General features: G+C 44.9%; 1 protein-coding gene and 2 pseudogenes across 2 annotated transcripts in view; 1 reads left to right on the top strand and 2 right to left on the bottom strand.

Annotated features, from left to right (window-relative positions):
• Nucleotides 1–14,894, top strand: part of LOC114700601 (disks large homolog 5-like) — a 71,042-nt gene that overhangs the window by 41,030 nt on the left and 15,118 nt on the right. The window lies entirely within an intron of this gene.
• On the bottom strand, nucleotides 2,648–4,651 carry LOC114687496 (annotated as a pseudogene).
• Nucleotides 6,977–8,194, bottom strand: LOC114687498 (annotated as a pseudogene).

The following is a 14,894-nucleotide window of genomic DNA, read 5'->3' as shown; positions in this document are numbered from 1 at the left end:
AATTGATAAATAAATTGTGGCACATATACACAATGGAATACTACTCAGCAGAGAAAAACAATGACATCATGAGGTTTGCAGGCAAATGAATGGATCTAGAAAAAATCATCCTGAGTGAGGTAACCCAGACTCAGAAAGACAAATATGGTATGTACTCACTCATAGGAGGATACTAGATGTGGAACAAGGATGACTGGACTGCTACTCACATCACCACAGAGGCTACCTGGAAAACAGGACCCCAAGAAAGACACGAGGATCACCCAATGACGGAGAAATGGCTGAGATCTACATGAACAACCTGACATGAGTGGGAGTAATGAAGGGCAAGGGTCAAGGGAAAGAGAGCCTGTGGGAGCGGGAGATCCCAGCTGGATCAAGAACAGAGAGGGAGAACAAGGAATAGGAGACCATGGTAAATGAAGACCACATGAGAAAAGGAAGAAACAAAGGGCAATGGTTGAGAGACAGCCGGGACTGACCTACTCTGGTGATGGGATGACCAAACACCCTAATAGTCATGCCAGAAACCCCATCCAAGGACTGAAGAATCTGGATGCAGAGATCCACGGCTAGGCCCCGGGTGGAGCTCCGGGAGTCTAATTAGTGAGAAAAAGGAGGGTTTATATGAGTGAGAATTGTTGAAACCAAGGTTGGATAAAGCACAGGGACAAATAGCCAAACGAATGGAAACACCTGAACTATGAACAAAAGGCTGAGGGGCCCCCAACTGGATCAGGCCCTCTGAATAGGTGAGACAGTTGATTGGCTTGATCTGTTTGGGAGGCATCTAGGCAGTGGTACCGGGTCCTGTGCTCATTGCATGAGTTGGCTGTTTGAAACCTAGGGCTTATGCAGGGATGCTTGGCTCAGTCTGGGAGGAGGGGACTGGACCTGCCTGGACTGAGTCTACCAGGTCGATCTCAGTCCTCAGGGGAGGTTTTGCCCTGGAGGAGGTGGGAATGGGGGATGGGGAGGGGGCAGGAGGGGGGAGAACAAGGGAATCCGTGGCTGATGTGTAGAACTGAATGGTATTGTAAAATAAAATAAAAGTGTAAGACATATTTGTAGACTTAGTATTTTAATACAAAGTGCATGCCTAAATACAGTATGTTTACAGGCAGAGAGATGAGTAGGAGAAGACTGCAGTTGAGGTCTAATAATAAATATATAAATGCAGAAATAGAGATGATCAATCATTGGGCACTTTGCATATGGTGGTTTGTACCAGGTGGGTTTGTCACAAAAAGAAGAAGCACACAAGGTAAAACTATAAAACTACAGGTTGTCATAAACTGTAGCTCTCCTTCTTGTGAAACACTAACAGACTTTAAAAATCCAGTTTTCAAAATAATCACAAGTGACAGAATACTAAGGCATCTTCCCTCTAAGAGATGTCTGACATGGTAGTATTGTTTTTTTCCTGAATATTGAGAAGCCTTTGGACAGCTTCAGGAGCGTTCTATGGAGAAACCCTCTCTGAGATCTTAATGTGAGGCATTCCATTCAGCTACCTGGATGTTCAGAAGCCCAACTCCAAGAAACCAACTCAACTAACCAACTTAATCTCAATATACAACTCTTCTCTTTAGCCTACTTTAAATAGTGGGAGAAAAGCAACAAAAGCCCAAATCCTAATAAGGTCAAGACAAGGCAAAGGGCTACTCTATAGATAAAACCTCCACAAAGGTCAACTGAGGAAATCCAGAGCTAGAACGGAATGATATGGATTTCAGTGAGTCCCATACAGTCATGTAGCAGCAATGTCAATTATTTACACAGTGCATGTTCTCTAAGATATGTGTCTCAAGCAGCATCAGTTATGCCCAGTGCATCCCCAGGACTTACACATTCTAATAAGTGGTATCTAACCACATGTTCTCTACTGTGTGGTAATGTTTTTGTACTATCCGTATAGGACCTTGCCCATCCTATAGGCTTGCCTTCCCCAGAAGGAGCTCTGGTTCTGTTTTAGAAGATTCACATAAAGTCTTCTTATCAAATATTAAGATGAAGGGAGGTGACACGATGCTACCTGTGTGTTCAGAAATTGCTTCCTCCTCCAAGCTATTTGGAGAAATCTCAGTCTCCCCTGCTTAATAGTCAGTAAGTAGTACAGGTCTGAATCATCAGAAGTTTGGTAATGCTGAAGCATTCCAAAATACTTAACTGTCTCTAGAAGCAGGTCATGCTACTGAATTATGACAAATTATCATGAGGAAAAATAAGTGTAGCCAGACATTTTAAAATGCCTCAACTACAACCTTTCCACAGAAAGACTAAACTACATATGGTTTATCATAGAACAATGGCACCTCCAGCCCCTGAAATCCCCTAATTTCATTCATTTGGGGGTATTAAACAAGCAAAAACCACTTAAATAGTACTTTACAACAGCATTCAGCTTTCCTATGAAATACTCAGCATCTTAAATATTATGTACACTTTTTTTTTCTTGCAGTAAGCTAGACACTGGCTTCTGAGTTTGTTGGATGTGGAATGGGTAACACATTAAAACTTTTATATAAAATGTCTTTTGGCAGAATAATAGGTATCCAAGTTAAAAAATAGGAGGGTCAGTTTGTTGCTTTGTGATCTTTTCAAAGTTTAAATCAATCTTTGTTCCCTTCTACATGAACCTCAGTCACTACTCCTGAGTGGAGACAGGGAGAGGTGCCAGCCCCTCCTCCTCAGGCTTCTCAGCAGCTGCTTGCTTTGTGCTGCAGCAAGGCTGGAGGAGATGGGTGTCAGTGAGGACTTCGCCAAAACTGCCCTTAGAGATGATCCCACAATGTATTTTCTGTCTTTTTCAGTAGGTAATATCTAAAAAGGAAAAACTGAAGTCCTCTTAGAGCTGGAAGCCATCTCTGTATCTGAGCCTTGATCTGACTGGTTACTGAAGCAGAGAGACTGGGCTGGAGAGGCACTTGAGGTGCTATGAGCGTCAGGATTGTGGCATTTAAATTCCTGCCACAGTTTACTGATGTGATTGCTTTTCATCCTGTTTCCACATAGAGTTCTCACTTTTTTGGTTTAAATGTTGCCTTAGACTGGGTCCTGCCCTTGCATCTACCATATGATTCCAGTTTTGTTGGTTTTTTGTTGTTATTTTGTTTTTGTTTTTTGTTTTGCTTTGTTTTTCTGGATATGCTGGCAACTTCTTCCATCTTTCCACAAGAAGCACACAGATACTGCAGATGTCTTGTGCAACCCAAAATAGCTCTGAAAATCTTTTTTGTAATGTTTACTGTCCATGAACCAAGAGCTGGAAGATTTGGCTCTGCAGATACAGCAGTCCTCTGTTCTTCAGTGCATCTTTGGCTTGTGAAAACCAAATGTTTCCTTCTGGGCAACAGCTTCCATGTGCAGCAGCATCCACACAGGGCAGGCTGCACCGAGAAAATTCCTGCAAGTGCTCACTGTGCCCACAGTGAATCCAGCAAGTTTGCTGATTTTATATGCTGCCTATGTTAAAAAAAAAAATTAAAACCTACCCAAATGGTATAGCCTAGAGCAGTAATGAAACAAAAATGCTAAGGCAGATTAACGATAAAAAAAATGTGAGCGTGTATATACTTGTCAAAATTCTTAAAGCTGTAGTGTAGAGGTATTTTAATGGCTGTAGCAAAAGAGATGGGGTCAAACCACAGGGAGAAAATGAGTTTGATGGGATATACTTCATAGTTCTCATTTATTGTTTGCTCCTCATTATGTAATTTATTTTAATAGAACAACCCCCCATATTTATAACACTTTTATTATCTCTCTCATTTTGTAGTCAGAAGGTCCTATGGTATATACCTATGGTTACTTTACCATGATATGGACCATGTGGAAAATAGAAACAATGAAGATGATTGAGGAACAAAGATATGAAAATGTTTTCATCAGCTCCTATTTAGACATCAAAAATAATCCATATCATGAGGTGTGGTGGTGCATGTCTTTAATACTAGCACTAGGGAGGCAGAGGCAGGACGCAGTGTTTGACAAACACCCCAATTTTTAGTTTCTGCCATGCTGCAGCAGCCTGCTTCTGCTGCTGCCACCACAGCAGTTACATCATCACTTGTCATCAGGTTCTGTCCACCCTCAGCTCTGCCACATATGCAGCCTTAAAAATGCCCGGCAGACACAACTCACTCCCTTTCCATCCCTCTGCCTTTTTCACATCTCTTTGTTTCTCCTCTCTCTTGCCTCTTCTCTCTTGTGTTCTTCTTCCTCTTGTCATTCTGTCTCTCTCAAGTCCCCACTCCAACACAGCCCTTCACACTTCCACTCACCATTCCCCAATGAACCTCTTTGCACTAACTGTTGCTGGTGGTGTATGTTGCTTAGTGGCATACCTTGGCAGGACCTGCTGAAAGGTTCTCAGTATCACCTCACTTTCTTTTTTATTTATCATTTCTCCAATTACTTAATTTAGTTTATGTGCTTTAGGGTGTGGGATAGGGAGAGGTATGCATGTGGAGTTAAGAGGACAGAAAGGAAGTCTTTCTGAGAGAATGCCAGGGTTGCAGGCATCTTAGAGAAGGGTCAGACAGGGGACAACAGGCCCTTGGATAAATTGTTCTTAAAAAACCCACCAGATGATCTGCTGCCCCTTCACCCGTAGACAATTAGGAGCTGCACACCAGGCATTTCCTGCCATAACCTAAAGGATATACTATAACATAACTGGCATAATAAACAGAGCACCAGATATGTCCTCTGAGATGTTTTCTGCTGTTATAGATTGTATACCATAGCTGTCATAGCGAATGAGTTTCCTGCAGATAAAAATGGGATGCCTAACTATCAGAGGAAATGGATCTGCTGGTCAAATGGATACAATAACATAGATTGCTAGAGGATAGGGCAATTCCCTTTCAGTTGCAACTCTCTAATCAGTTCAAACCAAGCATCTCTAACCTGATGTAAGCACCAGTCTTGAGCTTGTAATAATATAGAGTTGGAATTCCCCTAGATCTCCTACCCTAACCATTAGAAAAACCCTGCTTGAGTGCTACTCAGGGTCTCTCCTGCTCTGCTGTATCAAATGGATGGAGATGCCCAAGTTAACTGGCAACAATAAAGACTCTTTACTGGATTTTGGTCTCATGGGGATCTTTGGGGGACTCAGGGCACAACATGATCCATCCCACTACTTTGTGGGGTTTCAGGGTTGAACATAAGTTCTCTGGTCTGCTTGGAAATGCCTCTTCCCAATGAGCATTGCTAATCCTCAAACAGTTTCTTGAAGAAGAGCTTTTATTTTTTTTCTTTTGCAATTTTATTTAAGTTCCAAGTAAAGTTTTTCTGCCTTATTGTTGAATTTCAGACTTGATAGAGGAGCTGACAAGATGGTTCAGCTGGTAAATTAGGCACTCACCACCAAGCTTGATGATCTGGCACCCACATTTTGGGGGACAGAGTACCAATCCCTTACATTAGTTTCTGACCTCTATACATGGACTGCAGCATGCATGTCACACAAGTGCACAGAAATAATAGCAATAATAAATCTAATTTAAATTGATGGAGAATATTGTTATGCCTATCTCACAGAATTTTAAGTTTTACTGGAGCTGTATGTCAATAAAAATCATGTTGATTTCTATATTTTATAAACACAAAATCTGTGTTAACTTTGTATTAAGATTTAAAAAATAACAAATATGCTTCTGAATCTATTTAAGTCAGTTGTGCTCTGTTATTAGCTGCCCATGTCTAAACATGAAAAAGAACACCAAACTTTAGTTACAGAGATTATAATGCAGTACTAACACTTGCCTCTAAAACAACTATGTTTTTGTCAGATGATTTGCAGGGTGCATTCAGAAACTGAGGACAAACAAAAATCCAGCATCTTTCCAAAGAATCCATTAAGGCCCAGGAGCTAACTAGAGCAAGTATACAAAAATGCTTTGAACTCAAGGTGAGGTCAAGGTCACTGGGTCTTATGAAAGCAGCACAGGGTGATTGATGGCACAGAACTCAGAGCCTGGAGGCAAGGCAGGGTCTCCAGAGTCAGGGCTTTGCTAGCCTTGTACTCAGACATTCACTCAACCTCCCAGCTTTCATTTCAGATGGTAAGATGAGAACTGTTACAGTTGGCCACCTTCCTTCTTTGTGATTGTGAAGAGCATTAAGAGTTCTAACAGCAAATGACCGCCATTGTTAATTGTTAATTACATGCTAATTGCAAGCTGAATGTCCCTTAAATGAAATGCTTGGGATCAACAGTTTCAGATTTCATAGCATTTCATATTTCAGATGTTTTTAGATGTGAAATGCCCAATCAACCAGTGCAAGGTAAGCATGGGGTGCACGTGGTGGTGGTGGTGGTGGTGGTGGTGGTGGTGGTGGTGGTGGTGATGGTGGTGGTGGTGGTGGTAAATTTAGTTATATATAGAGAGTGAATTGAATTATGTCAGTACTCACTTTTGATGAGATTTATTTAACAGGTTTCAGACACTTCAGGGTATGGAATCTTCTGTGCCAAGCACAGGAGCACACATAAAAGAAAGAAATACTCAAGTTTGAGACCAGCCTGGGTAGCTAGACTTAAAACAAAAAGAAAGAGGATGAGATAGACAGACAGTCAGATAGACAGACAGACAGAAAGAAAGACAGACAGACAGACAGACAGATAGACAGATAGACAGATAGACAGATAGACAGATAGACAGATAGACAGACAGACAGACAGACAGACAGATAGACAGATAGATAGATAGATAGATAGATAGATAGATAGATAGATAGATAGATAAAGTGAAAGATTAAAATCTTCTCATCTTGGCCACTTCTGTTCCTGATAATTATTTACCAATGGGGTCCTTGCTGTTCTCTGGAGCTTATATTTCCAGATAATTCCAGTATCTGCCCTTTGGCAATGAAAATCTTGGAGAGTCCTAAGACCTATCCAATAGATTCTTATGAAATCCTTAGGTTTTATAAGATGGCTTTCCTGAGGAGAAGAACAACTCAAATGCCCAGAAGAAGCGAGGATCTTCTTATGACTACTTCCATTTCTGGTTCTTAACGACATTACTGTGTTGATGAACTTTAACTTATGTGTAACAACAGCTCTAGTTTTCCTGGAACTCGTTCTGTTGCCCAGGCTGGCCTTGAACTCACAGAGATCTGCCTGTCCGCCCAAGTGCTGAGATTAGAGGCATGCTCTCCCACCACCTGGCATTAAATTGTATTTCTTTTTTTTTTCCATTCACAGGCAGGTTTATTAGGTCTCAGCTCAGGCTTGCATCACTGGCCGGGACAGCTCTGCCTGTAGCTTCACTCCCGAGCCTGCAAAGCCTGTACCGCCGCGCTGCAGCATGATGATATCACATTCTGTCAGCGGATCCCCGTTCACCGGGTCCACCATGTCCTTCCGGATCAGTTTCTCTACACACTCCAGGGTGACCACAGCCCCAGAGGGCCACAGCACTGCACATTGGTGTGGCATTGCTCAGGCTGTCTCGGGTCACAGCACACACGTAGCGCTCACTGCGTGTGATGAGTCCCACGCTGTCTCCAGAGTCGTCGAGCTGCGTGAAGCGCACTGGCGTCAGGTCCTACATGCATAGAGGCTTCCCAGACAATGGGCAGGTCACAGTGCGAGATGGTTTTTTCCAGCTTGGTGGCCTTTGCCTCAGGCATCAGTGAGGGAATCCAGAAGCTGGGCAGCGCTTTCTTCTTGTCCTTGCCTGGGGCAACGGCACTGGCCCCTGGCTGCTCACCATCTGTGTTGGGTGAGGTGGCAGCTTTGAGCATGAAGGGGTTGAGGGGATGGCTTACGATGGCTGCCTCCTTTTCCAGGAAGCCTCCAACTTGGTCCTGGGCTGCAGCTGGCTGAAGCTGTTTCTGCTCTTCCCTCTGGGCTGCTTGCTACTTCTCATAGGCCTTCATCTGCCGGGCAATCTCTTTTTTCTGGTGTAGGATGTACTCCAGGATCGCCTCCCGTTCGTACAGGTAGCCATCTGGGGTGACCACAGGATCATGGCAGGGCTGCAGTGAGATACAGCAGCAAAGTCCTTCATAGCGTCCCGGCTCAGTCGGATGTTCTGGGTCCCATAGCCTGAGGCAGCTGCATCCTTCTTCTTCTCATGGTAGGTGTAGACAGCCCCTGTAGTACAGTTCTTACCATGCCGCATCATCCTCACAAACGGTTATCCGACCCGTCGCTGCTTCTACTGTATTATGATGACACGTAAAGTTCCATTTAATAACACACTGGGAAATAAATGTAGATATTGTAAATTTTCTTTCAATTGGGATTTCTTACAAAGAGTAATTGTTTCCTTGACAACTCCTGATCAGATCCTGTTTCCACAAATCTTCATACTGAAGCTTGTGAGTCCTCGCTGGAATGGATCTCAGCTAAACTGCTGCTAAAGGCCTAAAAGCTGAAAAGGCACTAGTTCCTGGTCCTCACACCTTATATACCTTTCTGTTTCCTGCTATCACTTCCTGGGATTAAAGGCGTGTGTCTTTCCCAAGCAAGACAGGAGATCTCAAGTGCTGGAATTAAAGGGGTGTGTCACCATGCCTGGTTGTTTCCAGTGTGGCCTTGAACTCACAGAGATCCAGATGGATCTCAGCCTCCCAAGTGATAGGATTAAAGGTGTGTGTACTGCCATTTTCTGTCCTCTATGTCTAATCTATTGGCTGTTCTATTCTCTGGCCCTCAGATAAGTTTATTAAGTTACAAATATATCAACCACAGAACTCCCTCTCCCAAGTGGAGGTAGTGTGGCTTATGGGTGGAGTCCCTGCCTAAAACCTCACAGTGAGTGGCTGGGTGCCAGTATGGTTCGCCAGTGAAGCCCTTGCCTAGAATCTCCCAGAAGGGGGCAACAGGCCTGGCTTAGTGCTACAGCACTTGGCTACCTTGCAGAAGGCCCTGGCTTCCATTCCCAGCACTGAAAATAATAAAGAAAATAACAACAACAGTGTAGGTGGCCCCAGGAATGCATCATGGGTTGACTGGACTCCAGCCAAAGTCTAACGTGGAAAACCAAGAGAACTGTGGGTGTCAAGAGGCCCACACACTGCTGAAGGGCTACATTCCAGAATGCTGAAGTGCCACAAGGCTAGGAGCAAAGCAGGAGTCTGAAACTTCTAGCCAGAACTCTCAATGTGAGCCCGCATAGAGGGCACCATTAGCCAGGCAGGGAGTTGTCTGGGCTGCTTGCTGGCATCCACACCCACTGAGAGAGCCTTGGTTACTTGGGATGAGGGTCTTGACAGAAACTGAGAGTAGAGCACATATCGTAGGAAGTTAGAACAAGCACTAAATACAATGTCTGCCACTCTTAGAAGACACAAGACTGGCATGGTGGCACACTCCTGTGTACACAGCACTCTAGTTTTTGTTTTTGTTTTCTTTTCAGCACTGGGAATGGAACCCAGGACCTCAGTACTGGTCAGATACTTACCACACAGTTACAGCCCCGAAGCACTCAGGAGGCAGAGGCAGGCAGATCTCTGAGTTTGAGGCCAGCCTGGTTCACAATTCGAGTTCCAGGACAGCCAGGCTGTTACACAGAGAAACCTAGTCTCAAAAAACAAAAAACAAAAAACTTTATGTTGTATACTGAGGACAGTAATAGATTTGACTATGTCTTTGGACCTGTACCCTTCCAACTCTGTACACTTAGGGACAACCATGCTGAAGGTGTAATAGTGAGGTGCAGATTGCTTTGGGAACCTTGGCCTACTGTGTTTACTAGTTCATGCCCTATGGAGCTAGGTGTTATCATAGAAGCCAGTAGAGCTAAGTTATCAGGAAGGCAGGTCTTCAGGAGAGAGAAGTGATAACCAAAGCCAGAGACAGAAATCCCTGAATTATAGATCTGTTAGCCCTGTATTTTTATTTACTTAGTTTATGTGTCCAAGTGTTTTACCTAATGTGTGTCTGTGGGCCATGTGCATGCTTGGTGCCTATGAAGTCCAGAACAATGCCCCTGGAACTGGAGTTAGAGGCAGTTATGAGACACCAGGAACTGAACCTGGGTCTTCTGTAAGAGCAGCCAGTGCTTTTAGCCACTGAGCCATCTCTTCAGCCCCCCATTAGCTCTATTATAATTGAGATTTAATTATTTTTGCCTTCTGTAGTTGATGTAACACGGATCTAACTAATGTTAATGTGATGGTGTATATACACACATGCAAGCAATACTTTGTACACATAAAATAAATCTTCTTTTTCCTTCTTTTTTTTTTTAAAAGAAAAATGTGATCCAACATGGTGACATGACTTTAGTCCTAGCACAGACCTTTTCCCAGACCTCAGGGAGTTCTATGGTTGCTTGGGTAGTTTCTGCAAGGAATAGGTTTAAGTTTTCCTCTTCCACCCTTATGGTGATATTTTATTTGTGCTGAAATGTGATTTTATTTGTATGTTAATAAATAAAGTTGCCTGGGGGTCAGAGCTAATAGCAAGCCATAGCAGAAGTCTGGCAGTGGTAGCACACACCTTTAATCCTGATCACATGACAGGCATATCTCTGTGTGTTCAAGGACACCACCAGCATGGAGACACAGGCCTTTAATTTCAATACCAACCATAGAAGACCTGGAGGTCTGTACAGACAGGTAGTGACGAGAAGGTCACGTGGTTAGGTTTACAACCAATGAAAAGGCAGAGCAGAAAGTCAATAAAAAGACAGACACACAGGAAGTAGGTCTCTTTCTCAGGGGAAGGACGGCAGCGGCAGCAAAGGGTAAGAAGATGGTTTTAGTCTCAGCTCTTAGCTACTGCTCTGACCTCTTGGGCTTTTAACTCTGCATTTGGCTCTGTGTTTCTTATTTAATAAGACCGTTACATCGACACACCCTGCTGTCCCTTTATTTCCTAGGGAGGGTCTCCTGCTCTAGTGGTGAATGAGAAGGGCATGGACCACAACATCGCCCCCACCGTGCTCCTTGCTTTACCTGGGGTCACTGGCATCCTGGCACCCACTGTTGCTGTTTGTAAGCTTTTGAAGACTTACGCCAGTGTAGAAATTTGGTGTACTCTTAATTCCAAAGCAACAGGTATAGAAAACAAACACATCTTGAGAATGCCATAGGAAGTCAGTTGCCAGCACCTCCACAGCACACAGGAGCACAGGCCCATCGAGATGGCTGGGTGTTGAAGGCAGTCCAGCAGATGTGCCATTAATTTCCCATGTCTGATGAATGTCCCTGTTACACAAATCCTGCTTGTCCTGTATACACAGTTTCAAGACTCCTGCATTTCTCTCTGACCTCTAAGCAAGTACATCAAAGGTCAAGTGGCCTGACCTCTGACTGTTCCATAACAGGTTTCTCTACCTGCTGCTAGAAAGCCACCTGAAGGAAGGACCAGCGCATTGCCAAGGACCAAAGGCAGGGCCTGGCTGGGGCTTGGGGGTTGGCATTCTGGCATCAGGGAAGGAGTTGCCAGGCCTCCCCCAGAGCAATCAAGACAACCTCTCACAGACATGCCCACAGTCTAGCCTGATCCAGACAACCCCTCACTTCCCAGGTGATCCTAGATTGGGTCAGGTGGGCAGTGAAAACTAACCACCAAGGGGTCTCTGTCAGAAAGGATATGATTCAAGAGTTTGTGATGGGAGCATGGGGCAGTGTGTCTGAGGGCACAGCCATATGTCCAAGGAGCTACTTGCAGAACCAGGGAGCAGGTGGGGATTGGCTACTGCATTCTGTTGGTTTGGGGGCTCTGAAGAAATTAGAGCCCACTGGGTGCCTGACATCTGGGCACTTAGGAGTTGGAGATAGGAAGATCAGGAGCTCAAAGTCATCCTTGGCCACACTGGGGAGAATGAAGCCAGTCTGGGCTACATGAGACCCTACATCAAAAGAAAAAAGCAACAAAAAATTCTCCAGGTGGGGATGAGAGCAGCTCAGGAATCTAGCTAAGATTTTCTCATGTCATCGAGTGAGGGCTGTGATTGAAGCTGGGCCAGTCACGGGCCAGGACCTCCCTGGATTAAACAGAGTGCTCATCTAACAGTGATGATGACTGGTTAGGAATGTATGCAGACATTTTATTTGGATTTTTGTCATTGGTGGATGGAACTACAGCTGCTGGTTGAGCCCTTGATGCACACAGTAACCCTAGATAGGACCTGACTAGCCCAGAGGTCAGCAGTATCAAAGCTGAGGAACTACTTTTATTTTATTTCATTTTGTCATCATAGGTAGTTGTTCCTGGCACCTTGGCACATGTGGCATCAGAGGAAGTTCTGTGGAGTTCTTTTTTCCTTCTAGCTTCCTGTGCATTCCCCATATTGAGTCCATCACCAGGCTTACCAGGCAAGGAAGGGCCTTTATGGGCTGAGCCAGCCAACCCATTCCAGTGTTTTTTGGCTTTTGGTTTTTGTTTTGTTTTTTGTTTGTTGTTGTTTTGATACAGGGTCTCATATAGCCCAGACTGGCCCAGAAGTTGCCTTCCATCTGAGGGCAGCTCGGAATTCCTGAGTGCTGGGTTGGGCTTTGAGCACAGGAACTACTAACTTCATAGCTCCAGAAGTCAGTAGCTCCTGTGGTGCTGTGAAGTTTCTTAACTGTTTCCCTGCATAGCACTGTTGTAAAAGCAGGAAAATAGAGCCCCTCCCTACCTCTCCTATAGGTCACCACTTTGAACAGATTTATGTTTATCTCTAGGAATTACTTATTGTGGTTTGTGTGTTATGATCATCCCAAGACTTGCTCAGCAGGGCACCATCTTCAGCACCACAAAGAAAAAACACTAAGCTTAATGGCACCCATGGTCCCTTTAGTCTGTTTAGAATGCCTGTGCCTGGGGAGTTGACAAGGTTTGTTGTTTGTTTTTGAGACAAGGTCTCATTGTGTGGCCCTGGCTGTCCTGTAACTCATAGAGATCCAACTGCCTTTGCCTCCTGAGTCCTCAAAAAGTAAATGTATGGGCCACTAAATTATGCTTGGCAGTAATTTGCTCTTCTGAAAAAGAATTTGTTGGGGCTAGAGAGAAGGCTCAGCAGATCTTAGAAGGCTGGAGAGATGGCTCAGAGATTAAGAGCACTGGCTGCTCTTCCAGAGGACCTGAGTTCAACTTGTAGAACACACAAGGCAGCTCACAACCATCTATAATGAGATCTGGTGTGCTTTTTGGCCTGTAGTGATACATGCAGGCAGAACTCTGCATATCTAATAAATAAAATCTTAGAAAAAACAGAAGGGTAAGTCTTTGTTTGTTTGCTTGCTTGCTTGTTTGTTTTTCATGACAGCTTTTCTCTGTGTATACCTTACTGTTCTGAAACTATCTCCTTAGACCAGGGTGGCCTTGAACTCATAGAGATCTGCCTGCCTCTGGCTCCTAAGTGCTAGGATTAAAGGTGTGTGCCACCACCTGGCAAAAAAAAAAATAGATCTTAAAAAAATAAAGATTCCCACCCACCCACCCAACTCCCACCCCGTGAGATGGCTCAGCCAGTAAAGGCACTGGCTGCATGCCTGGTTCCCTGAGTTCAGTCCCTAGGACCAGCCTAGAAGGACCTCAGCCCACAAATGTCTCACTCACCACAGTAAATAACTTCCTAAAAACAAGACACTTAAAGAGACTTATTGAGCTCATGCTTCTGTAAGTTTGTGCACAAGGACAAGTGAATTGAGGAGCGGCCCCTCACCTAAGTCATGGAGCTCACAAGCACAAGAGTCCAGCACCTACACACTGTGGAAGAAAGAGTCCTGGGGGCCCCAAGCAGTACTGTACCAAGAGGCGCAGGCCCAATGGCACTGACAGTGGCATTTGTTGGGCAGAAGACAGCCAGGTGATGATGGGAAGAGGAAAGCTGCAGTCCACTATGCTGGAAGGGCACGGCACAGCTCCACCTGACCTAGACCTTTCAGCCATCAATGGTAAGTGGTTCTTTTAACCCATCAGTGGCTGATCTTGTAAGGATGGTCCACTGCCTTAGAGAGCCCTTGTTGCTAGTTTGACTCACCGCCCTAGGATTGTGGGTCCCAGTGTGTTCTCAACTGGCAGTTCCCTCCTGCCTGGTGGGGTGGCAGGTCACAGGCAGGGTGACTGTACCAAGTACAGGTCACAGACTGGGTGGTGGTAACAGGTGTGGGTCCCAGGTGGGATGACAGCAGCAGGTGTGGGTCCCAGATGAGGTGGCATCAGCAGGTGCAGGTCCCAGGCAGGATGGAGGTAGCAAGTACAGGTCCCAGGCAGAGTGACAGCAGCAGGTACAGGTCCCAGACAGTGCTTCTGTCATAAAGGGCATGAGGGCCTGGGTGCTGGGGTTGAGGGTGACATCTTCCTCTTGTGACAGTCTGAGTCATGAGTCAAGAGGCACCTGCTATGTTCTTGGTCACTTATGGTGGCACAAGCCTAAAGCCCCAAGATGGGGCAGGATGATTATTAAGTCTTGGGCCAACCTGGACTACATCTCCAAAAACCAAGTGAAAGACTCTTTTTTAAATAAATAAAATGGTCTATTTTAGACAAAAGTATGTTCAGGGAGGCTCCCCAGCTAGACAGGACAATGTCAAAGAAAGTCAACTCCAAGTCCTTTACCACCCCTCAGAGAAAGAGAACCCTTCACAAGAAGAAACAGGTAAGTACAGAGGTATTGGGCGGTGGGTAGTTCTGACTCCCAGCACCTAAGGCTTCAAGTCAGAGGCAGCCAGTCCTCCTCTAAGACAGAAGCCAGGACTGTGCTCCCATGAGACCTCCTCAGGTGAGTGTGTTCATATACTGAATAGGGTAGGGGACACCCATACAATTTCCAGGCAAGTATAGACCTGGCTCCACCCCCAACCTCTCTGACACTATTTCCATTTGAAACCTATGAAGTACACAGAGGTTAGGGGTTCCGCCATACCCAGAAGAACCAGGTGAACGTGGTGTACTGAGAACTGAACAGCTGGATACTGCAAGATAAAAAAAAAATCAA

Source organism: Peromyscus leucopus, chromosome 18, assembly GCF_004664715.2.
Source record: "Peromyscus leucopus breed LL Stock chromosome 18, UCI_PerLeu_2.1, whole genome shotgun sequence".
NCBI classification, from domain to species: Eukaryota; Metazoa; Chordata; class Mammalia; order Rodentia; family Cricetidae; genus Peromyscus; species Peromyscus leucopus.
This window is presented reverse-complemented; position numbering and strand designations above follow the sequence as displayed.